This window comes from Henckelia pumila, chromosome 1, assembly GCF_033568475.1.
Source record: "Henckelia pumila isolate YLH828 chromosome 1, ASM3356847v2, whole genome shotgun sequence".
Lineage (NCBI taxonomy): Eukaryota > Viridiplantae > Streptophyta > Magnoliopsida > Lamiales > Gesneriaceae > Henckelia > Henckelia pumila.
This window is the reverse complement of record NC_133120.1, coordinates 7,996,504-8,023,212: the sequence shown is the minus strand read 5'-3', so window position 1 is coordinate 8,023,212 and position 26,709 is coordinate 7,996,504.

Sequence of the window (26,709 nt, the reverse complement as noted above, 5' to 3'; positions counted from 1 at the left end):
GGGGTGTGTGTTGACTCAGAATGGCCACGTGATTGCTTATGCCTCCAAACAGCTGAAAACTCACGAGGAGAACTATCCCGTACATGATTTAGAGCTTGCAGCCATTGTCTTTGCTCTTAAGATATGTCGTCACTATTTGTACGGAGACGATTTGAGATCTTCACCGATCATAAGAGTTTGAAGTATCTGTTCACTCAGGCTGAGTTGAACATGCGGCAGCGTCGTTGGATGGATCTATTGAAGGATTACGATTGTGAGATCAAGTACCATCCATGTAGTGACCCTTACCCGGATCACCTACTAAACAGAACTTAGGCATGCAATTAACTTAATAAAACAGATATCAGAATAAGACTGCGGAAACCATAAACATTATACAATCCCAAGTAAAGGAATCTGTAATTTATCCAATAATATACAACCAAATCGAATAGCTGTATAAACCCAAACAATAGTAATAAAACCTAAGCGAAGCTCCAGCTGGCCAACCACTGACTAGCCCCTCCTGGATCCACCCTCCTCGTCCAATCGCAAACCTGCCCCATGGAATAGGGTGTCCAGAAAATACAGAGTACGAGACGTGAGCATAAAACGCTCAGTGCGAGAGTATGAGTATACATGCATGCAAAGTGAACTCCCTATAGACTCGAGGTCAAGGATCAGATAACAGAGACAGACCGGGCCCTGGTATGTAGCACGCTGTGCCGTCGCTTCAGGAGGTGGCTCCCATACCGAGATAACCGTGGAAACGCCGGACCCAAATCGATGGAAGTCCATCCACTAACAGGATAGGGTACAACCCTACTAACAGACATCTCGAAGGAGATACAGCAAGATGCAAATGAATGCATCATAATATCATGGCATATAAATCATGCAGTTATATAATACATGCATACTCAGTCAGGATATCTCGAACAGTACTTTCGTACCTCAATACAGTGCAAGCTCTACCAACTCTAGGTCCACGCCTATAGTCTGCTCTACACTGCCAAATGATACTACTATCATTAAAGTGCTCTAAAAGCCTTAACTAAGCTATTGCATACTCATAAATATTTATAGGGAGCAAAAGCTATACCTTCGTCCGTCGTTAGCCCTTTGATGTCGATGCCTCCAGAACTTGGGCACGACTCCGCTACGACTACCGAACGCCTCTCCGACCTCCGGACCAAGCCTAAGAAGACTAGAACAGCTCCAAAAGGACTAGAAAGGAAAGGAGAACTCGAAATTGGCAAATGAAAGTGAAGTCTCGGCCTTCTATTTATAGACAACGATCGGAACTTCCGATCCTTGATCGGAACGTCCGAACCTCGATCGGAACGTCCGATCCTGTCATCGGAGCTTCCGAAGATCCTGATCTGCCACGTGTCAAAATATCACTTGTTGACTCCGGATAGGGGTGATCGGAGCCTCCGGTCCTGATCGGAGCTTCCGATCCAACCACACGTCATGCCTGACGTAATATCGATCGGTGCCTCCGATCGCTCATCGGAGCTTCCGATCGTGCCTTCGGAGCTTCCGATCCATCCAATACCCAATTCAATTAATTAGCATAAATCCTTTGATTACTCAATTAGGGCACGGGCTACTACATTCTCCCCCACTTAAGATATTTCGTCCTCGAAATCAGATCTTAAGTACCGAACGCAAATACAGAAATCAGAAACATTCTTTATTCAAATCAAACGCTTACAGAGTTTGCAACTGAATACAACTTAAAGAATGAAATCAAAACAACTCAGGATTGTCTTTACGCATCCTATCCTCAAGCTCCCAAGTAGCTTCCTCAGTGCCTCGGCGCTGCCACTGAACTAAAACTAAAGGAATGACTTTGTTCCGTAAAACCTTATCCTTATAATCAAGGATGCGAAGAGGTTTCTCAACATAAGTCAAATCCTTGTCTACCTGAACCTCTGATCGCTGCAGAATATGAGATTCATCCGCCACATACCGTCACAACAGAGATACGTGGAACACGTCGTGAATGCTGGATAGATGCGGTGGCAATGCTAGTCGATAAGCCAAATCGCCAATACTCTCCAAGATCTCAAACGGACCGATAAATCTGGGAGACAACTTGCCCTTAAGGCCAAATCTGAGAATCTTGCGGAAAGGTGACACTCTCAGAAACACTTTCTCCCCGACCTCGAACTGCAAAGGCCTACGCTTAATATTAGCATAGCTGGCCTGACGATCCTGTGCAGTCTTAATCCGTTTCTTGATCTGATCAACAATGTCTATCGCCTGCTGGATAAACTCCGGTCCCTCAGCCTGTCTCTCCCCCACTTCTTCCCAGAAGAGTGGAGTACGACAACGTCGCCCATACAACGCTTCAAAAGGTGCCATCCCAATACTAGTGTGATAGCTGTTGTTGTAAGCGAACTCGATCAACGACAAATGATCCTGCCAGGCTGAACCAAAATCCATGACGCACGCTCTAAGAATATCCTCTAACGTACAGATGGTGCGCTCTGACTGACCATCAGTCTCCGGATGATAGGCTGTACTCAAACTGAGAGTAGTACCCATCGCACGCTGAACACTCCCCAGAACCTAGAAGTAAACCTGGGGTCCCGATCGCTGACAATGCTCACAGGCACTCCATGAAGTCGAACGATCTCTTGAATGTACAACCGAGCCATGCGATCCACAGAGTACTCTCGGCTATAGGCAATGAAATGCGCTGACTTGGTGAGTCGGTCCACCACAACCCAGATAGCATCACAGTTCCTCGGGGATACCGGCAAATGGGTCACAAAGTCCATAGTGATAAACTCCCATTTCCATTCAGGAATAGGCAGACTGTGAAGCAATCCTCCAGGTCGTCGGTGCTCTGCCTTGACCTGTTGACACACCAAACATCTCGAAACAAACTGATAAACACTGCGTTTCATTCCCTTCCACCAGAAACGAGTACGTAGATCCTTGTACATCTTGTTGCTCCCAGGATGAATACTCAACTTAGTGCGATGTGCCTGAGATAAAATCTCCTCTCGCAACTCTTCATCCTGTGGAATCACAAGCCTACCAGACAAACACAGAAGGCCATCTGACTGATAATGAAATCCAGACGAGCTACCCTCGTTAGCTAGACGAGCTAAACGCTGGGTCTTCGAATCAGACATCTGAGCATCTCGGATCCGCGAGTACAAGGCTGGCTCAGATAATATCGCAAACATCTGGATACTCTGCATACCTTTCTTATGCTTGAAGGTATAACCTGAAGTACAACAGTCACTGATCGCACTAGACATCGAACAAGTCTGAAGTGCGGATAGTCGCACCTTGCGACTCAAGGCATCAGCGGTGAGATTAGCAGCTCCCGGATGGTACTTAATCTCGCAATCATAGTCCTTAAGCAAGTCCATCCAACGTCTCTGTCTCATGTTCAATTCTGCCTGAGTGAACAAATACTTGAGACTCTTATGGTCGGTGAAGATCTCAAATTTCTCGCCATACAGATAATGACGCCAGATCTTCAAATCGAACACAATGGCTGCTAACTCCAAATCATGGATTGGGTAGTTGTCCTCGTGAAGCTTCAGCTGTCTAGAAGCGTATGCGATCACATGCCCATTTTGAGTCAGGACACAACCTAACCCTTGAAGAGAAGCATCTGTGTAAACTACATACCCTCCAGATCCTGACGGTAATGCTAACACCGGCGCAGAAGTCAACCGCCATCGAAGCTCACGGAAATTCTCCTCACACTCGGAGGACCACTCAAAATCCACACCCTTGCGGGTAAGCTGCGTCAACGGTCGAGCTAACTGAGAGAAGTTCAGAATGAAGCGACGATAATACCCTGCTAGACCCAGAAAACTACGGATCTCAGCAACTGTCGTCGGACGCGACCAATTAAGTACCGCTTCAATCTTGCTTGGATCAACAGAAATCCCCTCCCTGGATATGATATGGCCAAGAAAGACCACTCTATCCATCCAGAACTCACACTTGCTCAGCTTGGCGTACAACTGCTCATCTCGAAGAGTCTGTAGTACCAACCGCAAGTGAGAAACATGCTCTTTCGTATTACGCAAATATACCAAGATGTCGTCAATGAAGACCACGACAAACTTGTCCAAATACTTCCTGAAGACACGGTTCATCAAATCCATGAATATAGCCGGCGCATTAGTCAAACCAAATGGCATCACTAGAAACTCGTAATGCCCATAGCGAGTACGGAATGCAGTCTTGGCTACGTCCTGATCACAGACTCTCAACTGATGATACCCAGATCTCAAGTCAATCTTGGAGTAAATTGATGTGCCCTGCAGCTGGTCAAACAAGTCATCAACACGAGGCAACGGATACTTGTTCTTCACAGTGGCTCGATTCAGCTGCCGATAGTCAATGCACAGCCGCATCGACCCATCCTTCTTCTTCACGAAGAGAACAGGAGCTCTCCAAGGAGATACACTAGGACGAATGTACCCCTTGTCCAAAAGATCCTGTAGTTGATTCTTCAACTCACGCATCTCTGATGGAGCCAGACGATACGGTGCTCTAGAAATAGGCGAAGTACCCGGCATCAACTCTATGCCAAACTCGACTTCCCTAGCAGGAGGAAAACCCGGAATCTCATCAGGAAACATATCTGGAAATTCATCCACAACAGGAATGCTCTCTATCCCAATACTCTCAGCGGACAAATCAACTGCATAGATAAGGTAGCCTTCCCCGCCAGACTCTAGAGCTCGACAGGCTCTCAAAGCTGATACCAAAGGCATTGGGGGTCGCGCTCCCTCACCATAGAAAAACCAACTCTCACTCCCTTCCGGATGAAAGCGTACTAATCTCTGATAGCAGTCCACTGAAGCTCGATAGGTAGTCAGCACATCTATTCCCAGAATGCAATCAAAGTCGTCCATCGCCAGGACCATGAGATTCGACAACAGAACGTTCCCTTCAAACTCTAAAGGGCAACCCATCACTAGACGCTTAGCCAAAGCAGATTGGCCCGTCGGAGTAGAAACAGACATCACTACGTCTAGTGCAATGCATGGTAACTTATGCCTCTTAACAAAACGTGCAGAAATGAAGGAATGAGATGCACCAGTGTCAATAAGTACAAGAGCAGGTATACCATAAAGCATAAATGTACCTGCGATGACTTTCTCATTCTCCTCCACTGCCTGATCATGTCTCAGGGCAAACACCTGGCCAGAAGCTCGTGGCCTCAAATGAGAACTCCCAGCAGACTGTCCCTGCGACCTCTGCTGAACGGTAGCCTGAGAACCCGATCCTGAACCAGAACCAGAACCACCTCCCCCAGACATTGGACAATCTCTCCGGATATGACCAGTCTCTCCACAACGGAAACAAGCTCCAAAAGCTCTACGACACTTGTCGGATGGATGGTTCTTCCCACAGTGATCACACTTGTCCTTCTTACCGAAACGGACAATACCTCCAGAACCAGAGGAAGAAGAAGATCCAGACTTCTTGAAAGTTTGGGCACGGGGACCCAAAGAACTAGCAGGCCTCGACTGAGGGAAAGACCTGTTCCGCCGAATGCTGTCCTCTTCCTGATGACAACGGCTCACCAAACCCTCGTAGGACATGTCGTCACCAACCGCCACACGGTCATGGATCTCAGGGTTAAGGCCCTGAAGGAACAGATTATACTTCATCTCTGAGCTATCAGCAATCTCGGGGCAATAGGATAGCAGATCAAAGAACCTCTGCTGATACTCATCGATAGACATGGTTCCCTGTCGCAGACTCAGTAGCTCGCCTGCCTTCGACTGTCGAAGTGCAGGAGGAAAATACCGCTTTTGGAAAGCTGTGCGGAACTCGGCCCAGGTGGCCACTCCTCTCCCCGCAACAAAAGGTGTAGAAGTAAACCTCCACCACCTGCGCGCACGCCCATCCAGAAGATCAAGGGTCTCCACCTTCTGCTCATCGGTGCATTGGAAAGTCTGAAAAGTCGTCTCCATGCGGTCTAACCAGTTCTCCGCATCCCCCGGAGACTCACCTCCAACTAAGGGCTTAGGACCCATAGCTAAGAATCGACGCACAGTGAAACGCTCGTCGTCATGGTGACGATAACGCCGTTCTCGACGAGGATCCCGGTCGGCATCACCCCAACGCCCACCAACACTGCCATGAGAACTCTGGTCGTCACGATTTGACATCTACAAAAATACCTCAAGATGAGACTAAATCCCAAGAAATCTTTTGCATGCTCTGATACCATAAATGTAGTGACCCTTACCCGGATCACCTACTAAACAGAACTTAGGCATGCAATTAACTTAATAAAACAGATATCAGAATAAGACTGCGGAAACCATAAACATTATACAATCCCAAGTAAAGGAATCTGTAATTTATCCAATAATATACAACCAAATCGAATAGCTGTATAAACCCAAACAATAGTAATAAAACCTAAGCGAAGCTCCAGCTGGCCAACCACTGACTAGCCCCTCCTGGATCCACCCTCCTCGTCCAATCGCAAACCTGCCCCATGGAATAGGGTGTCCAGAAAATACAGAGTACGAGACGTGAGCATAAAACGCTCAGTGCGAGAGTATGAGTATACATGCATGCAAAGTGAACTCCCTATAGACTCGAGGTCAAGGATCAGATAACAGAGACAGACCGGGCCCTGGTATGTAGCACGCTGTGCCGTCGCTTCAGGAGCTGGCTCCCATACCGAGATAACCGTGGAAACGCCGGACCCAAATCGATGGAAGTCCATCCACTAACAGGATAGGGTACAACCCTACTAACAGACATCTCGAAGGAGATACAGCAAGATGCAAATGAATGCAGCATAATATCATGGCATATAAATCATGCAGTCATATAATATATGCATACTCAGTCAGGATATCTTGAACAGTACTTTCGTACCTCAATACAGTGCAAGCTCTACCAACTCTAGGTCCACGCCTATAGTCTGCTCTACACTGCCAAATGATACTACTATCATTAAAGTGCTCTAAAAGCCTTAACTAAGCTATTGCATACTCCTAAATATTTATAGGGAGCAAAAGCTATACCTTCGTCCGTCGTTAGCCCTTTGATGTCGATGCCTCCAGAACTTGGGCACGACTCCGCTACGACTACCGAACGTCTCTCCGACCTCCGGACCAAGCCTAAGAAGACTAGAACAGCTCCAAAAGGACTAGAAAGGAAAGGAGAACTCGGAATTGGCAAATGAAAGTGAAGTCTCGGCCTTCTATTTATAGACAACGATCGGAACTTCCGATCCTTGATCGGAACGTCCGAACCTCGATCGGAACGTCCGATCCTGTCATCGGAGCTTCCGAAGATCCTGATCTGCCACGTGTCAAAATATCACTTGTTGACTCCGGATAGGGGTGATCGGAGCCTCCGGTCCTGATCGGAGCTTCCGATCCAACCACACGTCATGCCTGACGTAATATCGATCGGTGCCTCCGATCGCTCATCGGAGCTTCCGATCCTGTTCGGAGCTTCCGATCGTGCCTTCGGAGCTTCCGATCCGTCCAATACCCAATTCAATTAATTAGCATAAATCCTTTGATTACTCAATTAGGGCACGGGCTACTACAATCCAGGTTCTTCAAATCCCGTTGCTGATGCGCTTAGTCGCAAGGTTTATGCGAGTTCCCTTTGTACCAGTTCGGTTTCGAAGGCAGTGGAGGAGTGTTGTTCTTTGGGATTCGCGTTCCGTCATAAGAAAGAACAACAAGGGATTCGTGTCTCTTCTGTGCTTGCAGAACCAGCGCTATAGAGACGAATCTGGGAAGCTCAGAATTCTGATCTGAAGACTCAGAAGTTAGCCCATTTGTCTGAGGGTGATAATACTTCTGGTTTTCATCTGCAAAGAGACGACATGTTGTGTCTTTCTGGTCGAGTTGTGGTACCCAAGGATTCTACTTTGAGGGATGAGATCTTATCGCAAGCTCACCGCAGTTGATTCTCTGTACATCCAGGCAGCATGAAGATGTATAAGGATCTTCGCTCTCGATTTTGGTGGAAAGGGATGAAGCGCAGCGTCTATCAGTTTGTGTCCCGATGCCTTGTGTGTCAGCAGGTCAAGGCAGAGTTTAGATGACCCGGAGGGTTACTTCACAACTTAGAGATTCCTGAATGGAAGTGGGAGCATGTGACGATGGACTTTGTCACCCACTTGCCTATGTCTTCCAGGAATTGTGATGCTATTTGGGTTGTCGTGGATCGGTTGTCGAAATCAGCGCATTTTCTTCCATATAACCGCGATTACACCTTTGATAGGATGGTGCAATTGTATGTACGGGAGATTGTGCGATTGCATGGGATTCCATTGAGCATTGTCAGCGATAGAGATCTGAGATTCACCTCGAGGTTTTGGGGTAGTTTCCAGCGAGCCCTTGGTACTACTTTGAGCTTGAGTACGGCTTATCATCCAGAGACGGACGGACAGTCGGAGCGTACTATTTGCACTCTAGAGGATATGCTTCATGTGGCGGTGATGGATTTTGGTCCAGCGTGGCATGATCATTTACCCTTGGTGGAGTTCTCCTATAACAATAGTTTCCATCGCAGCATTGGCATGGCACCATTTGAGGCTCTTTATGGACGTCGTTGTCGTACACCTTTGTTTTGGGACGAGGTTGGCGAGCGTCAGGTTGAGGGTCCTCAGATGATTCAGCAGATGATTGATGCAGTATAGTTGATCCGACCCAGGATTAAGGCAGCCCAGGATCGACAGGCTAGCTACGCGAACACTCACCGCAGGCCACTTCATTTTGAGGTGGGGGAGTATGTTTTATTGCGTGTGTCACCTTTCCGGAAGGTGATGAGGTTTGGTCGCAAGGGTAAGCTGACACCTAGATTTATTGGTCCTTTCGAGATTCTCGAGAAGGTTGGGGATGTGGCTTATCATCTGGCCTTGTCACCCGATCTTTCGTAGATCCACGATGTGTTCCACGTATCCTTATTGAGACAGTATGTGGCGGACGAGTTGCATATTTTGCAGCCGACCGAGGTAAAGGTATCGTATGTGGAGAAACCCCTACGGATTTTTGACTGAAAGGACAAGGTACTTCGTAACAAGCGCATACCATTGGTTATGGTACAGTAGCAACGCAGAGGGACAGAGGAAGCTACTTGGGAGTTTGTAGCGACCCTTCCCCGATCCGCTGCCTAATCAGAGTTAAGAGCATAATTAAACATGCATTAATTAAATCGCTGATGAAGACTTAAATAAAAAAAGACCGGCAGAATACAACCGGTTAAACCAATTCGATTTATACAACCAAATCGAATAAATAGCCTAAAGGCAAAACCTACAGCCAATCCTGCTGTCTTCACTGGTCACTGGCTACTCCAAGCTCCTGGGGCTCAATCCTGCACCTACACCTGCCCCGTCGAATGGGGTGTCCAAATACACAGAAAAGACTGGACGTGAGCTCTAAGCTCAATATGAAAGCACTGGGTAAAACATACAAATATGATGCATGCAAATGATAGGGTATCCATATCTGGGATAACTGTATATAACTGCTCAGTAATGGCGCCTAGGATATGAGTGGTACAACCCGGGGAGCAAACCCTGCGTACACTGCTCATTCCTACAGGACGTGGACTGTGTCCCCCGATGCTAGCCACCCATGACCCGTCAGTCACTGGGCACTAGACATCAAAAGTCCAGACAGGGCTGAGCGGCCCTACAGGGCTCATCTCACAAGATGGACAGGCACAATATGATATGCACATGTTGCATAATAATATGACACACAAATGCAACATATAAGCATGCAAAACCCGCTGGCAATCTCAGTTTGTACTTGCGTACCTTACTACAGGCAGTTCCTAGCAGTCCCTCTCTAGGTTCCAAGTCTATATCAGCTCTACAATGCAAATGCCCATGCATCAATAATTAAGCTCTAAAAGCCTTAACTAAGCTATTGCATACTCCTAAATATTTTAAGGAGACCATAGCTATATCTGCGTCCGTCGCCAGCCCGCTGATGACAATTGCCTCAAAACTAAGCCACAGCTCCGCCTTGACGCCTGGATCGCTATGCCACTTCCGGATTCCCAATAGGATGCCTAGAACTCCCTAGATCTGAGTTAGAAGGCTTAGGAATCAGAGAGAAGAGAGGGAAAGGTGCACTTTGAAATGAAATCTCGGCCCCCTATTTATAGACGAAGTTCGGAGCCTCCGAACCCGGTTCGGAACGTCCGAACACGATCGGAACCTCCGATCCTGTCTTTGGAGCATCCGATCGCCCCAATATTACGTCAGCCATGACGTCACCTTGCTGACGTAAGCGATGACCTGTGCCCTGGTCCCGATCGGAATGTCCGATCTTGCCGACGGAGCTTCCGATCCACTTCGGAGCTTCCGATCCTGAGTTCGGATCCTCCGATCCAGTTCGGAGCCTCCTGACTTGGTTCGGAGCTTCCGAACCCTCCTGACTTTCGGGACCTTCCCGTCTATTTTGAGTGTCTTGAATCCATTTCTGAACTCCGTTAACTCTTTTTGAGTTTCCTTAATCATGTTTTACTTAATCTAAATATGATTACACGATTAATATACTCATTAATCGCTAATTCTGGATACGGGTCACTACATTCTCCCCCCCTTAAAAGATTTCATCCTTGAAATCTAATGGTAATACCTCGAGAACGTACCAGAAACCCTTGCTCGAGTGTCTTGTCGAAATATCCTCCGACACACTCAGACTCCCGTCGAATTCTCTGCAAGCTTCATTAATGCTAAACTGCATTAACATTTTCCCAGCTAAAAATTACTGCGCTACTGGTCGACAATCGAACTTCCTTTGCGCTAGAGTATCGTAACACTGACACTTCTTTCACTCGGAACACGATCTTCCTGACCATGAAGGATACAATACCCGCTTGATCAAGATCATTGTCTCAAAGGAAATCTTATACTGACGAAAACCATGTAATAAACTGACTGGTTTTACTGCATTCGTCGAATCACTAATCAAATCTAACCATCTAATGGGTCCAAAATTTCTCGGTGCTCAACACCTCTAGTTAGGAAAACACTAATCCCAACATTGTGCTGACACAACAAAGCCCAAATTCTCCTCAAGAGAATCTAGTTGTTCAAGTCTATACTTCAACCAGACTGGTTACCCTCCCCACTCTCCCTGAAACACAACCGGCTTCCCAAGGAATACTGGGAACTTAAACTGTCATGTCTAGTACATTCTGATGTCCACGTTTCTTAGTATAACCTCAACACTGTGCCCTGATGATAACTATCATTACTTGAAATTCATGACGCTACATCATCTCCTAGCCATTGGCCTATGAAGTCACGCATACATTGCAATAGAAGTCATTACGCCTCCGATGATTTACATCATCTCGATCATAGGTTATTCACCTCATGAATTTAATCGATGAACGTCCTCCTGATAGTTATACATACTTGCAATCACTATACACACATCAAGACTAAGACAAGCTCTCACCAATATACTCGACTGGGACATTCCACAGTGCACAGACATATGGAAACGCTTCCTATTCCGTCTCGAAACTCGACAATCATTGCACCTGGTATAAATCCACTCAGAGTCTCTGATAATACCATCAGCTCATACCAATCTCCCAAGGCCGAATCATAAAGATCCTGAAAACTAAATCCCAACGGATTCTCAATTGTCAAATCGCTCCCTTGCCGAACGCATCAGTCTCAGCACTGAATGATCTAATTCGTCGATTCCCTAGTCAATCCTGGGAAATAATTGTGCTCAAAGTAACTTGCCAACCGACGCACATCCGAATATCGATTATTGCTAACGCGCAATATTCTTGACAAAACAATCTGCATAGATGTGACTCACTGACTCGAAAGAACAATTTCGATCTGTCATGATCTTGCGAAATCTTCTATCCCAAAGGCAAACCTCGTTGGCTACTAAGTCGATCCTTGACTATCTCTGTCATTTCAGAGACATCGTTCATCACACGCTAGAAGACTAATGACACATCCTGCTAGATCTCGAGGATCAGATCCTAGATAATGTCACACAGATCAGACAATTGATGTTTCCTTGCTAATGTCCATTAGAATTTCCAACTACTCGTCGGATCCAACCACAACGGTACACATAGATTCCCTCACTAAACCGAAATGTCCGGTCAACAATCTTCACTATTGTTGTTCAATGGAAAACTCTAACATGAAACAACAACATGATCCTTTCCTGACCTATTGCTATCACTAAGCAATTGATTGAATCAATATCAGCTTCTTTCATAACAAGAATTCACTATACTGGAAACTACCAACTCACTTGTTTGTCTCCACTGTCAAGTTAGCACCTAACTTGATCATACAAGTCCACTTGCAATCGTTCCCGATTACAGCAATCCCAGAAGATTCATCTCTGACGATCATTGAGACCAAATAACTCAAATCTCCGATTTCTCTGAGATGGTATTCAGTACTCATTCCATAAGCATTACTCGAAAAAATACTATCACAAGTATTTCTTAATTGATATATCCTGATCAACACTGATTTGTTCAACCAATCGAATTCGTCGATCTACTTAAGCTCGCACTTATCAGATCAGACCACCACTGATCATCCAACCTACATGGCTCGGTCAATAACCATGACTCAACTGCCACAAGGAACCATTTCCAAACAGTGTCAGATCACAGTACATAAGTAGTCTACTTGGCACAAGTCCTGCGCCTTTTCAGCACTACTAACCGCTGCTTCATATTCTGAACTTAATCATCCTAACTCTGACAGAGTTACCCAATAACCACTAGTAGTCACTAGCACAGATCCCGTGCCACCTTAGCACTACCAATCGTTGTCTTGTTCACCCAAGGCAAACATCGAGAAAAACTAAGCCCATTTCCATCCAAGTTCTTGAATAATTCCTATTACAGGGAAATTCTAACTACAACTATGATGACAACCCATATCCATCGCTGGTAAAATCCATCAACCTACTAGATCCACACGTCTATCAGTAACCCAAAGGTTAAAACCTATCTGCTCAGAGTACACACTTGTGAAGGAAATCCCTCCATGACTGGTTCCCATAGCAGAACACTCAAACTATATCTCTGGCACACCAGACGATATCAAACCTTCTATATCAAACCTGATATCTTAATCCAAGGTCATACCTCTCCGTGACTGTCACCATGTAGTAGCCCGTACCCTAATTGAGTAATTAAAGAATTAATGCTAATTAATTGAATTGGGTATCGGACGGATCGGAAGCTCCGAAGGCAAGATCGGAAACTCCGAACAGGATCAGAAGCTCCGATGAGCGATCGGAGGCACCGATGTTATTACGTCAGGCATGACGTGTGGTTGGATCGAAAGCTCCGATCAGGACCGGAAGCTCTGATCACCTCTATCCGCAGTCAACAAGTGATATTTTGACACGTGGCAGATCAGGATCTTCGGAAGCTCCAATGGCAGGATCGGACGTTCCGATCGAGGTTCGGACGTTCCGATCAAGGATCGGAAGTTCCGATCGTTGTCTATAAATAGAAGGCCGAGGCTTCACTTTCATTTGCCAATTCCGAGTTCTCCTTTCCTTTCTTGTCCTTTTGGAGCTGTTCTAGTCTTCTTAGGCTTGGTCCGGAGGTCGGCGAGGCGTTCGGTAGTCGTAGCGGAGTTGTGCCCAAGTTCTGGAGGCATCGACATCAAAGGGCTAACGACGGACGAAGGTATAGCTTTTGCTTCCTATAAATATTTAGGAGTATGCAATAGATTAGTTAAGGCTTTTAGAGCACTTTAATGATAGTAGTATCATTTGGCAGTGTAGAGCAGACTATAGGCGTGGACCTAGAGTTGGTAGATCTTGCACTGTATTGAGGTACGAAAGTACTGTTCGAGATATCCTGACTGAGTATACATGTATTATGTGACTGCATGATTTATATGCCATGATATTATGCTGCATTCATTTTCATCTTGCTGTATCTCTTTCGAGATGTCTGTTAGTAGGGTTGTACCCTATCCTGTTAGTGGATGGACTTCCCTCGATTTAGGTCCGGCGTATCCACAGTTATCTTGGTATGGGAGCCACCTCCTGAAGCGACGGCACAGCGTGCTACATACCAGGGCCCGGTCTGTCTCTGTTATCTGATCCTTGACCTCGAGTCTATAGGGAGTTCACTTTGCATGCATGTATACTCATACTCTCGCACTGAGCGTTTTATGCTCACGTCTCGTACTCTGTATTTTTTGGACACCCTATTCCATGGGGCAGGTTTGCGATTGGACGAGGAGGGTGGATCCAGGAGAGGCTAGTCAGTGGTTGGCCAGCTGGAGCTTCGCTTAGGTTTTATTACTGTTATTTTGGGTTTATACAGCTATTCAATTTGGTTGTATATTATGGGATTATTTACAGATTCCTTTTCTTGGAATTGTATAACGTTTATGGTTTCCGCAGTTTTATTCTTATATCTGTTTTATTAAGTTAATTGCATGCATAAGTTCTGTTTAGTAGGTGATCCAGGTAAGAGTCACTACATTTATGGTATCAGAGCATGCAAAAGAATTCTTGGGATTTAGTCTCATCTTGAGGTATTTTTGTAGATGTCAAATCGTGACTACCGGAGTTCTCATGGCAGTGTTGGTGGGCGTTGGGGTGATGCCGACCGGGAGCCTCGTCGAGAACGGCGTCATCGTCACCATGACGACGAGCGTTTCACTGTGCATCGATTCTTAGCTATGGGTCCTAAGCCCTTAGTTGGAGGTGAGTCTCCGGAGGATGCGGAGAACTGGTTAGACCGCATGGAGACGACTTTTCAGACTTTCCAGTGCACCGAGGAGCAGAAGGTGGAGACCCTTGGCTATCTTCTGATGGGCGTGCGCGCAGGTGGTGGAGGTTTACTTCTGCACCTTTTGTTGCGGCGAGAGGAGTGGCCACCTGGGCCGAGTTCCGCACAGCCTTCCAAAAGCGGTATTTTCCTCCTGCACTCCATCAGTCGAAGGCAGGCGAGCTACTGAGTCTGCGACAGGGAGCCATGTCTATTGATGAGTATCAGCAGAGGATCTTTGATCTACTATCCTATTGCCCCGAGATTGCTGATAGCTCAGAGATGAAGTATAATCTGTTCCTTCAGGGCCTTAACCCTGAGATCCATGACCGTGTGGCGGTTGGCGACGACATGTCCTACGAGGGTTTGATGAGCCGTTGTCACCAGGCGGAGGACAGCATTCGACGGAACAGGTCCTTCCCTCAGTCGAGGCCTGCTAGTTCTTTGGGTCCTCGTGCCCAAACTTTCAAGAAGTCTGGATCTTCTTCTTCCTCTGGTTCTGGAGGTGTTGTCCGTTACGGTAAGAAGGACAAGTGTGATCACTGTGGGAAGAACCATCCATCCGACAAGTGCCGCAGAGCTTCTGGAGCTTGCTTCCGTTGTGGAGAGACTGGTCATATCCGGAGGGATTGTCTACAGTCTGGGGGAGGCGGTTCTGGTTCAGGTTCAGGATCAGGTTCTCAGGCCACCGTACAGCAGAGGTCGCAGGGACAGTCTGCTTGGAGTTCTCATTTGAGGCCACGAGCTTCTGGCCAGGTGTTTGCCCTGAGACATGATCAGGCAGTGGAGGAGAATGAGAAAGTCATTGCAGGTACATTTCTGCTTTATGGTATACCTGCTCTTGTACTTATTGACACTGGTGCATCTCATTCCTTCATTTCTGCACGTTTTGTTAAGAGGCATAAGTTACCATGCATTGCACTAGACGTAGTAATGTCTGTTTCTACTCCGACGGGCCAATCTGCTTTGGCTAAGCGTCTAGTGATGGGTTTCCCTTTAGAGTTCGAAGGGAACATTCTGTTAGCGAATCTCATGGTCCTAGCGATGGACGACTTTGATTGCATTCTGGGAATAGATATGTTGACTACCTATCGAGCTTCAGTGGACAGCTATCAGAGATTAGTACTCTTTCATCCAGAAGGGAGTGAGAGCTGGTTTTTCTATGGTGAGGGAGCGCGACCCCCGATGCCTTTGGTATCAGCTTTGAGAGCCTGTCGAGCTCTAGAGTCTGGCGGTGAAGGCTACCTTATCTATGCAGTTGATTTGTCCGCTGAGAGTATTGGGATAGAGAGCATTCCTGTTGTGGATGAATTTCCAGATGTATTTCCTGATGAGATTCCGGGTTTTCCTCCTGCTAGGGAAGTCGAGTTTGGCATAGAGTTGATGTCGGGTACTTAGCCTATTTCTAGAGCACTGTATCGTCTGGCTCCGTCAGAGATGCGTGAGTTAAAGAATCAGCTACAGGATCTTTTGGACAAGGGGTACATTCGTCCTAGTGTGTCTCCTTGGGGAGCTCCTGTTCTCTTCGTGAAGAAGAAGGATAGGTCAATGCGGCTGTGCATTGACTATCGGCAGCTGAATCGAGTCACTGTGAAGAACAAGTATCCGTTGCCTCGTATTGATGACTTGTTCGATCAGCTGCAGGGCAAGTCAGTTTATTCCAAGATTGACTTGAGATCTGGGTATCATCAGTTGAGAGTCTGTGATCAGGACGTAGCCAAGACTGCATTCCGTACTCGCTATGGGCATTACGAGTTCCTAGTGATGCCATTTGGTTTGACCAATGCGCCGGCTATATTCATGGATTTGATGAACCGTGTCTTCAGGGAGTACTTGGACAAGTTTGTCATGGTCTTCATTGACGACATCTTGGTGTATTCGCGTAATACGGAAGAGCATGTTTCTCAATTACGGTTAGTATTGCAGACTCTTCGAGATGAGCAGTTGTACGCCAAGCTGAGCAAGTGTGAGTTCTGGATGGATAGAGTGGTCTTTCTTGGCCATATCATATCCAGGGAGGGGATTTCTGTTGATCCAAGCAAGATTGAAGCGGTACTTAATTGGTCGCGTCCGACGACAGTTGCTGAGATCCGTAGTTTTCTGGGTCTAGCAGGGTATTATCGTCGCTTCATTCTGAACTTCTCTCAGTTAGCTCGACCGTTGACGCAGCTTACCCTCAAGGGTGTGGATTTCGAGTGGTCCTCCGAGTGTGAGGAGAATTTCCGTGAGCTTCAACGGCGGTTGACTTCTGCGCCGGTGTTGGCATTACCGTCAGGATCTGGAGGGTATGTAGTTTACACGGATGCTTCTCTTCAGGGGTTAGGTTGTGTCCTGACTCAGAATGTGCATGTGATCGCATATGCTTCTAGACAGCTGAAGCTTCACAAGGACAACTACCCAGTCCATGATTTGGAATTGGCAGCCATTGTGTTCGCTTTGAAGATCTGGCGTCATTATCTGTATGGCGAGAAATTTGAGATCTTCACCGACCATAAGAGTCTCAAGTATTTGTTCACTCAGGCGGAGTTGAACATGAGGCAGAGACGTTGGATGGACTTGCTTAAGGACTATGATTGCGAGATTAAGTACCATCCGGGAGCTGCTAATCTCACCGCTGATGCTTTGAGTTGCAAGGTGCGAATATCCGCACTTCAGATTCGTTCGATATCTAGTGCGATCAGTGACTGTTGTACTTCAGGTTATACCTTCAAGCATAATAAAGGTATGCAGAGTATCCAGATGTTTGCGATATTATCTGAGCCAGCCTTGTATTCGCGGATCCGAGATGCTCAGATGTCTGATTCGAAGACCCAGCGTTTAGCTCGTCTAGCTAACGAGGGTAGCTCGTCTGGATTTCATTATCAGTCAGATGGCTTTCTGTGTTTGTCTGGTAGGCTTGTGATTCCGCAGGATGAAGAGTTGCGAGAGGAGATTTTGTCTCAGGCGCATCGCACTAAGTTGAGTATTCATCTTGGAAGCAACAAGATGTATAAGGATCTACGTACTCATTTCTGGTGGAAGGAAATGAAACGCAGTGTTTATCAGTTTGTTTCGAGATGTTTGGTGTGTCAACAGGTCAAGGCAGAGCACCTATGACCTGGAGGATTGCTTCACAGTCTGCCTATTCCTGAATGGAAATGGGAGTTTATCACAATGGACTTTGTGACCCATTTGCCGGTATCCCCGAGAAACTGTGATGCTATCTGGGTTGTGGTGGACCGACTCACCAAGTCAGCGCATTTCATTGCCTATAGCCGAGAGTACTCTGTGGATCGCATGGCACGGATGTACATTCAGGAGATCGTCCGACTTCATGGAGTGCCTGTGAGCATTGTCAGCGATCGGGACCCCAGGTTTACTTCTAGATTCTGGGGGAGTGTTCAGCGTGCGATGGGTACTACTCTCAGTTTGAGTACAGCCTATCATCCGGAGACTGATGGTCAGTCAAAGCGCACTATCCGTACGTTAGAGGATATGCTTAGAGCGTGCGTCATGGATTTTGGTTCAGCCTGGCAGGATCATTTGCCGTTGATCGAGTTCGCTTACAACAACAGCTATCACACTAGTATTGGAATGTCACCTTTTGAGGCGTTGTATGGGCGACGTTGTCGTACTCCACTCTTCTGGGAAGAAGTGGGGGAGAGACAGGCTGAGGGACCGGAGTTTATCCAGCAGGCGATAGACATTGTTGATCAGATCAAGAAACGGATTAAGACTGCACAGGATCGTCAGGCCAGCTATGCTAATATCAAGCGTAGGCCCTTGCAGTTCGAGGTCGGGGAGAAAGTGTTTCTGAGAGTGTCACCTTTCCGCAAGATTCTCAGATTTGGCCTTAAGGGCAAGTTGTCTCCCAGATTTATCGGTCCGTTTGAGATCTTGGAGAGCATTGGCGATTTGGCTTATCGACTAGCTTTGCCACCGCATCTATCCAGTATTCACGACGTGTTCCACGTATCTCTGTTGCGACGGTATGTGGCGGATGAATCTCATATTCTGCAGCGGTCTGAGGTTCAGGTAGACAAGGATTTGACTTATGTTGAGAAACCTCTTCGTATCCTGGATTATAAGGATAAGGTTTTACGGAACAAAGTCATTCCTTTGGTTTTAGTTCAGTGGCAGCGCCGAGGCACTGAGGAAGCTACTTGGGAGCTTGAGGACAGGATGCGTAAAGACCATCCTGAGTTATTTTGATTACATTCTTTAAATTGTATTCAGTTGCAACTCTGTAAACGTTTGATTTGAATAAAGAATGTTTCTTATTTCTGTAATTGCATTCGGTAATTAAGATCTGATTTCGAGGATGAAATATCTTAAGTGGGGGAGAATGTAGTAGCCCGTACCCTAATTGAGTAATTAAAGAATTAATGCTAATTAATTGAATTGGGTATCGGATGGATCGGAAGCTCCGAAGGCACGATCGGAAGCTCCGAACAGGATCGGAAGCTCCGATGAGCGATCGGAGGCACCGATGTTATTACGTCAGGCATGACGTGTGGTTGGATCGGAAGCTCCGATCAGGACCGGAAGCTCCGATCACCCCTATCCGGAGTCAACAACTGATATTTTGACACGTGGCAGATCAGGATCTTCAGAAGCTCTGATGGCAGGATCGGACGTTCCGACCAAGGTTCGGACGTTCCGACCAAGGTTCGGACGTTCCGATCAAGCATCGAAAGTTCCGATCATTGTCTATAAATAGAAAGCCGAGGCTTCACTTTCATTTGCCAATTCCGAGTTCTCCTTTCCTTTCTAGTCCTTTTGGAGCTGTTCTAGTCTTCTTAGGCTTGGTCCGGAGGTCGGCGAGGCGTTCGGTAGTCGTAGAGGAGTTGTGCCCAAGTTCTGGAGGCATCGACATCAAAGGGCTAACGACGGACGAAGGTATAGCTTTTGCTTCCTATAAATATTTAGGAGTATGCAATAGCTTAGTTAAGGCTTTTAGAGCACTTTAATGATAGTAGTATCATTTGGCAGTGTAGAGCAGACTATAGGCGTGGACCTAGAGTTGGTAGAGCTTGCACTGTATTGAGGTACGAAAGTACTGTTCGAGATATCCTGACTGAGTATAAATGTATTATGTGTAAGAGTGGGTGCCCAGTGAGCCAACTGTGTGGCTATGGGCTTTGTTGACTCTTTGTATAAACAATCTTTTGTTTAATATTATTTACACTTTTAATGGCAATGACTTTATATTACTTCATATTGTTATATTGTGATATACTATTGTAGTTTTGATAAAGACCTTGAATATACTATAGTGTATGTAAGATGTGGTAGAACATGGAGATGTCTATCATGAAATACATCTTATAGTCACTGTATATTCTAAAACCGTTCCTAGTCGATTGAGCCGTCCGATAATAAGGATAAGGATCGCTCGAGTTTGAGACTAGCATTTGCGATGCGGAGTACCACGTTTCATTGGTAGGGAACATGGAGATGTTCGAAGCATGCAAATGGATATTCATAGGATGAATAGTCGAACTACCCTATCCGGACTTTCCAAGTGGTTATCACTTATCGAGTGGATAAAGTCCGCGGTTTTGGTTGTACACCATTAGTCCTTACGACTTGAAACATCATGGAGACTCTATATGCTAGTACTGTGCTTTGACTCGTTTACCGACTCTGAGGGGGTCATCAGGTGTCGAGATTGGGTACAGTTACGACACATATAGGAGTCAATGCATTGTTGTCAAGGATTCACCACATACTTGCGAGTGTGGATATCCTATGCGATCTGAGGAGATATTAGTGTGACAAATCTCTGGCCAGAGTACTTGATGTGATTTAAGAAATGGTTTCTTAGTAGCACATGCGATGTCACTAATTTGATCTTCAAGATGTATTGCATAGTTATCGAATCTTGAGCGACTCTCGATATACCAATGGTTGTTGATTCGATCGGGATATATGGATGAAGGGACCGTACTGTACGCTAACCAAAATCTACTGGTTCTTGTAGGCACTATCAGTGATACCTAGGGAATCATGGGGCGATGTTGCTAGGCGCTTTACCATGATTCGTTGGGCAAGTCGGAAAGTGTTGTTCCGAGTCACAAGGAGTTGTGAGCCCACGGCTAGCTGTATCCCTGAACCATTGAGGGTCACACAGTGTAATGGAGTTTTAATCCCCGTTGAGATAGTTAAATTTAAAGAGTTAAATTTAATGAACTAAGGAGTTGGACTTCTTAAATAAGAGTAAGGGAGTAGGATTTCCTAAAATGACATAGGGATGGACATTTTTGGAAACCACTGAATTCGGATTCAGGAAAATTCATCGTGACTTTAAGTGTGTAAAATTTAAATAACAATTAAATAAATTTTACCTCAAATCTCGCAACGAGATTAATGGACACCAACATTATGTGACTGCATGATTTATATGCCATAATATTATGCTGCATTCATTTGCATCTTGTTGTATCTCTTTCGAGATGTCTGTTAGTAGGGTTGTACCCTATCCTGTTAGTGGATGGACTTCCATCGATTTGGGTCTGGCGTATCCACGATTATCTCGGTATGGGCGCCACCTCCTGAAGCGACAACACAGCGTGCTACATACCAGGGCCCGGTCTGTCTCTGTTATCTGATCCTTGACCTCGAGTCTATAGGGAGTTCACTTTGCATGCATGTATACTCATACTCTCGCACTGAGCATTTTATTCTCACGTCTCGTACTCTGTATTTTCTGGACACCCTATTCCATGGGGCAGGTTTGCGATTGGACGAGGAGGGTGGATCCAGGAGAGGCTAGTCAGTGGTTGGCCAGCTGGAGCTTCGCTTAGGTTTTATTACTGTTGTTTTGGATTTATACAGCTATTCGATTTGGTTTTATATTATTGGATTATTTACAGATTCCTTTTCTTGGGAATGTATAACGTTTATGGTTTCCGCAGTTTTATTCTGATATCTGTTTTATTAAGTTAATTGCATGCATAAGTTCTTTTTAGTAGGTGATCCAGGTAAGGGTCACTACACACCAAATCCCTAGACTGAGTAGCCTTCCCACCGCCAATCCTGAAGCACCAAGGCTCCCAGATAACCTCTGAAGTATAAGGACTCCCAGAGTAACACTGGCATAAGGTCGCGCCCCATCATGTCTAGTCATGGTCATAGTCCACAACTCTCGGCATATACTGGACCTGGTATCCCGATGAAAACCTATCATCACAAGCATCAACCTAACAAAGGTCAGACAGCCTGTTCTAAGGAAACAACCTAGAACAAAGCCCAAATGTTCTAAACCGAACAATACTCCTAATGCCTCCAGATGAGTCCACTCATCGCTGGCACTAACTTATTCCACCGACCAACTAGGTCAATCCTAGGAAAACGTCCAGACTAACCACAAATCACACTGTCACAGTCGGCCCACTCAAATCCCATGAGTTGCAATAGTTGAATGCTAATCAACTAAAATAATGCCAATCCTAGCAAAATCACTCGCAATCATTCACGAATTGCTGGATAAATAAAACATGTATCATTGCTTCCATTTATGTACCATTTCTCCATTACAATCCCATGTAATACATACAGTATTCAAAATACAATGAAATGTATGATCGAACTTGAAATGATACAACCAAAGTATGATGATTCATTACAACTGAAATATTGTTTACAAATACAACGATACAGTATTTAAAATCATCGTACAAGTCTTCATTTCTTGAACATGAAGCTTCTAATCGACACACGCATCGATACAAGCATACTCCCGACCAAGTCTCTCTACATGTCCTCCTACGAAGAACTCCGGAGAAATGGCTCGTGATAGCTAATCGGCTATGCTCTGCGTCAGTGCATGTCAGTCGACCCTTCTTGCTCACGATCTACCATCAGCGTTCTTCTTGTATTCATACCATGCTTTTGAACATTAAGTTTCCCGTGTGCCTACCGAACGTATCGATATCGGCATACCGGCAAAACCATGTTCTGCATGAGGTTAAAGACCTCACTCTCGAAACCTGTCATGCTTTAGGCACTCGAGACATTCTTTGGTGAAGGTCTATATGAAAATCTCTCCAATTATGACTGGAGAATCTTCAGAGTAGTGTCATCATGGTATGGACTGTACAGATGCAAGCATCAAGTGCGTCCCATCCAATTCTCTAACACTGCCTCTGGCATCCGGTAATCGATCCAAAACTAGGATCCACATAAGTAGAAGTCTTGAAAACTTGGACACGATCCATCACTCCTGTCCGCACTTGCTGGAATCCCATTAGCCAAATCTTCAGAAATCCTGCCGATGATGATAGTCTCTGGGCAAACTAATTGCTGCATCATCACCTCTTCCAAGGTCTTATCCATCCTATAAGGATAACCCAAAGTCTCATTACTATATCCCAAGTCTCTTGCATGCATATGCTCTGATAACAATAAATGTAGCGACCCTGCCCGGATCCGCTGCCTAATCAGAGTTAAGAGCATAATTAAACATGCATTAATTAAATCGCTGCGGAAGAATTAAATAAAAACAGACCGGCAGAATACAACCGGTTAAACCAATTCGATTTATACAACCAAATCGAATAAATAGCCTAAAGGCAAAACCTACAGCCAATCCTGTTGTCTTCACTGGTCACTAGCTACTCCAAGCTCCTGGGGCTCAATCCTGCACCTACACCTGCCCCGTCGAATGGGGTGTCCAAATACACAGAAAAAACTGGACGTGAGCTCTAAACTCAATACGAAAGTACTGGGTAAAATATACAAATATGATGCATGCAAATGATAGGGTATCCATATCTGGGATAACTGTATATAACTTCTCAGTAATGGAGCCTAGGATATGAGTGGTACAACCCGGGGAACAAACCCTGCATACACTGCTCATTCCTAAAGGACGTGGACTGTGTCCCCCGATTCTAGCCACCCATGACCCTTCAGTCACTGGGCACTAGACATCAACCGTTCAGACAGGGCTGAACGGCCCTACATGGCTCATCTCACAAGATGGACAGGCACAATATGATATGAACATGTTGCATAATAATATGACACACAATTGCAACATATAAGCATGCAAAACCCGCTGGCAATCTCAGTTTGTACTTGCGTACCTTACTACAGGCAGTTCCTAGCAGTCCCACTCTAGGTTCCAAGTCTATATCAGCTCTACAATGCAAATACCCATGCATCAATAATTATGCTCTAAAAGCCTTAACTAAGCTATTGCATACTCCTAAATATTTTAAGGAGACCATAGCTATACCTGCGTCCGTCGCCAGCCCACTGATGACAATTGCCTCAAAACTAGGCCACAGCTCCGCCTCGACGCCTGGATCGCTATGCCACTTCCGGATTCCCAATAAGATGCCTAGAACTTCCTAAATCTGAGTTAGAAGGCTTAGGAATCAGAGAGAAGAGAGGGAAAGGTGCACTTTGAAATGAAATCTCGGCCCCCTATTTATAGACGAAGTTCGGAGCCTCCGAACCCGGTTCGGAACGTCCGATCGCCCCAATATTACGTCAGCCATGACGTCACCTTGCTGACGTAAGCGATGACATGTGCCCTGGTCCCGATCGGAACGTTCGATCTTGCCGACGGAGCTTTCGATCCCCTTCGGAGCTTTTTATCCTGAGTTCGGATCCTCCGATCCAGTTTGGAGCCTCCTGACTTGGTTCGGAGCTTCCGAACCCTCCTGAATCGGGACCTTCCCGGCTATTTTGAGTGTCTTGAATCCATTTCTGGACTCCGTTAAATCTTTTGGAGTTTCCTTAATCATGTTTTACTTAATCTAAATATGATTACACGATTAATATACTAATTAATCGCTAATTCTGGATACGGGTCACTACAGAGTTGGAGAGCCGAATGTTAGCCGAGCACCCCGAGTTATTTTGAGACTTTGTACTTCTTTGTATCTAGTTTGTACTTGTTCAGTTGTAATAAAGAACGTTTGGTTGGCTATTCATGTTTTCCTCTAAGACTTAAATTTTGAGAACGAAATTTCTTAAGTGGGGAAGAATGTAGTAACCCGCATTTCTAATTAGTGATTAATGAGTAATTAATCACGTGATCATGTTTAGATTAAGTAATACATGATTAAGTAAGTTCTTGTTGGGATAACGGACTTCAGAAATGGATTCAGAACACTCGAATTAGTTGAATTGGTCCAGCAGGATCGGACGATCCGAAGAAGAGTTTGGAGGATCCGAAGTGGATCGGAAGCTCCATGCCAGGATCGGAGGCTCCGATCGAGATCGGAAGCTCCGTCGGCGAGATCGGAAGCTCCAATCTAAACCAGGGCACACTTCATGGCTTACGTCAGCAAGGTGACATCATGGCTGACGTAATATTGAGCGATCGGAAGCTCCGAAGGTGCGATCGGAGGTTTCGATCGAGTTCGGACGATCCAAACCAGGTTCGGAGGCTCCGAACGTTGCCTATAAATAGAGGGTCCGAGAATTCATTTTCTCGCACCAATTCCCTCTCTCTTCTTTGATTCCTAAGCCTTCTAACTCAGATCTAGGGAGATCTAGGCATCCTACGGGGAATCTGGAAGTGGCTTAGTGATCTAGACTTCGTCGCGGAGCTACGGCCTAGTTTTGAGGCTATCGTCAGCAAAGGGCTAACGACGGACATAGGTATAACTTTGGCATCCTAAAAATATTTAGGAGTATGCAATAGCTTAATTAAGGCTTTTAGATATTAATTGTTGATGCATGGATATTTGCATTGTAGTAGTAGTAGACTAGACTAGTAGGCTTGGAGTCTAGGTCAGTGGAGCTAGGTTTGACCGGCAGTGTTAGAGGTACGTAAGTACTGACCGAGATAGCCGACATGATATATTTGCTTATATGTTGCATGAGTATGTGCTATATGTTTTATCATGTTTTAGCATGTTTTATCATCTTAGCACATACATGATTTTACGTGTGACTACATCCGGAGAGATGTGAGTCATTGACAGTCTCCATAGGGAACTATGATCTCATTTTGGACTCGAGTCAGGTATGACAGTTTCCATATGAGACTTGTATCCTGTTTTGGATTCGGGTCAGGATGGGGTTGGCTCAGCCCTGATATGGAATATACGAGTACCCCGCGGAGTAGCTCTCTAGCCGGTACTGTATATTCTCGAAGCCATGAGCAAGTGTTTTCACTTGAGTTTTAAATCATCTGTGTGCGCATATTTGTATTTATATCATTGCTTCGTATTGAGCGTTCTAGCTCACGCCCCTGTATTTGGGTATTGTGTACCTTGTGGCGGGGCAGGTTTGAGGCTGGACGGTCCAGGCGGCTCTCAGCAAGATTGAGCTTTGGGGAGTGCGAGGTTGTAGAGGGTAGGGATTTATTTACCCTGAACCTTCGATTTGGTTGTATAACAGTACTTATACACTTGTGATAGCATCGGTTGTATTCTGACGATTGGATTTGTTGTATTTTAATTATCCTCTCTTTACACTTTAAGCTTTTATTCCGTGCGCTTTTATTATAACTCTGATTAGATAGTGGATCTGGGTTGGGTCACTACGCACATGATTTGGGACCATTTATGATTCAAGTTATGGCAGAGCCAGTGAAGATTATTTAGACGAGAATGAAGACAACTCAAAACAGACAGACGAAGTATGCGAGTATCAGATGTAGACCCCTGTGTTTTGACCAGGGAGACCGAGTTTTCTGAAAATTTCTCCGTTCAGAGGCACTGTCAGGCTTGGGAAGAGAAAAAAGTTGTCTCTAAGATTCATCGATTCGTATGAGATTTTGGAGAAGATATGCGATCTTGCCTAAAGACTTGCACTTCCTCCATCTCTTTATGGTATTCACAATGTCTTTCATGTCTCTATATTGCGGAAATACCACCCAGATCATTCTCATGTTCTTTATCCAGACGAGGAAAAACTTGATGAGACGTTGAGCTACTTCGAACGACCGATTCAGATTCTTGACCAAAGAGAGAAGCAACTCAGAAACAAGTTGTTTCAGTT